Raw genomic sequence first — 2837 nt, 5'->3', positions numbered from 1 at the left:
TCGTCAGATTCCATTGTGTCTTCCACAATGGAATCTGATAAGTGAGATTCCGGGTAATTGTTTCCATAATCTTCTTCTGTCCGAAGAAATGACTCATCGAAATAATGAGTTACTATTGATATCGACACATCTGAGATCGCTAAATGTTCAGGAGTTCTTCTATTCAATCCTTTTCCTTCTCCTTGTTGCTGGATATCTCGTTCGTACACATCTTCTCTTTGTTTCTCGAGTCTATAGTGAGTTACAGACAGAGTTCGAAAAGGTAAAATCTTTGATGATTCCATCATACATGATTGAGTTGCGAAAACTTCTGGATAGGTATCCTACATCTGAACTGAATTCTTTCTGGTTAAAGAATATCTTTCTAGTTGCTCTGGAACAATTAGGAGATTCTCTAGAAGAAATACGGAGTTTTGCTTTTGGTAGCAACATGCTATGGGGTGGTGGTCCCGCTTATGGGGTCAAATCCATACGTTCTAAGAATAAATATTGGAATCTCATCGATCTCATAAGTATTATACCAAATCCCATCAATCGAATCGCTTTTTCGAGAAATACGAGACATCTAAGTCATCCAAGTAAAGCAATCTATTCCTTGATAAGAAAAATAAAAAACGTGAATGGTGATTGGATTGATGATCAAATAGAATCCTGGGTCTCGAACACTGATTCGATTGATGATAAAGAAAAAGAATTCTTGGTTCAGTTTTCTACCTTAACAACAGAAAAAAGGATTGATCAAATTCTATTGAGTCTTACTCATAGTGATCTTTTATCAAAGAATAACTCTGGTTATCAAATAAGTGAACAACCGGGAGCAATTTACTTACGATACTTAGTTGACATTCAAAAAAAGTATCTAATGATTTATGAATTCAATACATCCTGTTTAGTAGAAAGACGTATATTCCTTGCTAATTATCAGACAATTACTTATTCACACACCTTGTGGGGGGCTAATAGTTTGCATTTCCCATCTCATGGAAAACCCTTTTCGCTCCGCTTAGCCCTACCTCCCCCTAGTAGGGGTATTTTAGTGATAGGTTCTATAGGAACTGGACGATCCTATTTGGTCAAATACCTAGCGACAAACTCCTATGTTCCTTTCATTACAGTATTTCTGAACAAGTTCCTGGATAACAAGCCTAAGGGTTTTCTTATTGATAATAGTGACTATATTGATGATAGTGACGATATTGATGATAGTGACGATATTGATGATAGTGACGATAGTGACGATATCGACCGTGACCTTGATATGGAGCTGGAGCTTCTAACTATGATGAATACGCTAACTATGGATATGATGCCAGAAATAGACCGATTTTATATCACCTTTCACTTCGAATTAGCAAAAGCAATGTCTCCTTGCATAATATGGATTCCTAACATTCATGATCTGGATGTGACTGAGTCGAATTACTTATCCCTCGGTCTTTTAGTGAACTATCTCTCCAGGGATTGTGAAAGATGTTCCACTAGAAATATTCTTGTTATTGCTTCGACTCATATTCCCCAAAAAGTAGATCCAGCTCTAATAGCTCCGAATAAATTCAATACATGCATTAAGATACGAAGGCTTCTTATTCCACAACAACGAAAACACTTTTTCACTCTTTCATATACTAGGGGATTTCACTTGGAAAAGAAAATGTCCCATACTAATGGATTCGGGTCCACGACGATGGGTTCAAATGTACGAGATCTTGTAGCACTTAACAATGAGGCCCTATCGATTAGTATTATACAAAAAAAATCCATCATAGACACTAATATAATTAGTTCTGTTCTTCATAGACAAACTTGGGATTTCCGATCTCAGGTAAGATCGGTTCAGGATCATGGGATCCTTTTCTATCAGATAGGAAGGGCTGTTTCACAAAATGTACTTCTAAGTAATTGCTCCATAGATCCTATATCTATCTATATGAAGAAGAAATCATGTGACGGGGGGGATTCTTATTTGTACAAATGGTACTTCGAACTTGGAACGAGTATGAAGAAATTAACGATACTTCTTTACCTTTTGAGTTGTTCTGCCGGATCGGTCGCTCAAGACCTTTGGTCTCTACCCGGACCTGATGAAAAAAATGGGATCACATCTTATGGACTCGTTGAGAAGAATTATGATCTAGTTCATGGCCTATTAGAAGTAGAAGGCGCTCTGGTGGGATCCTCACGTACAGAAAAAGATTGCAGTCAATTTGATAAGGATCGAGTGACATTGCTTCTTCGGTCCGAACCAAGGAATCCCTTAAATAGGATTCAAAATGGATCTTATTCTATCGTTGATCAGAGATTTCTCTATGAAAAATATGAATCGGAGTTTGAAGAAGGGGGAGGAGTCCTCGACCCGCAACAGATAGAGGAGGATTTTTTCAATCACATCGTTTGGGCTCCTAGAATATGGCGCCCTTGGGGCTTTCTATTTGATTGTATTGAAAGGCCCAATAATTTGGGATTTCCCTATTGGGCCAGGTCATTTCGGGACAAGCGGATCATTTATGATGAAGAGGATGAGCTTCAAGAGAATGATTCAGAGTTCTTGCAGGGTGGAACCATGCAGTACCAGACACGAGATAGATCTTCCAAAGAACAGGGCTTTTTTCGAATAAGCCAATTCATTTGGGACCCCGTGGATCCACTCTTTTTCCTATTCAAAGATCAGCCTTTTGTCTCTGTGTTTTCACATCGACAATTCTTTACAGATGAAGAGATGTCAAGGGAACTTCTTACTTCCCAAACAAATCTTCCTACATCTATATATAAACACTGGTTTATCAAGAATACGCAAGAAAAGCATTTTGAATTGTTGATTCATTGCCAGAGATGGCTTA

This window comes from Vigna unguiculata, unplaced genomic scaffold, assembly GCF_037176805.1.
Source record: "Vigna unguiculata cultivar grain cowpea cultivar isolate G323 ecotype 2 unplaced genomic scaffold, ASM3717680v1 ptg000448l, whole genome shotgun sequence".
NCBI classification, from domain to species: Eukaryota; Viridiplantae; Streptophyta; class Magnoliopsida; order Fabales; family Fabaceae; genus Vigna; species Vigna unguiculata.
Note: the sequence above shows the minus strand (reverse complement) of the source record.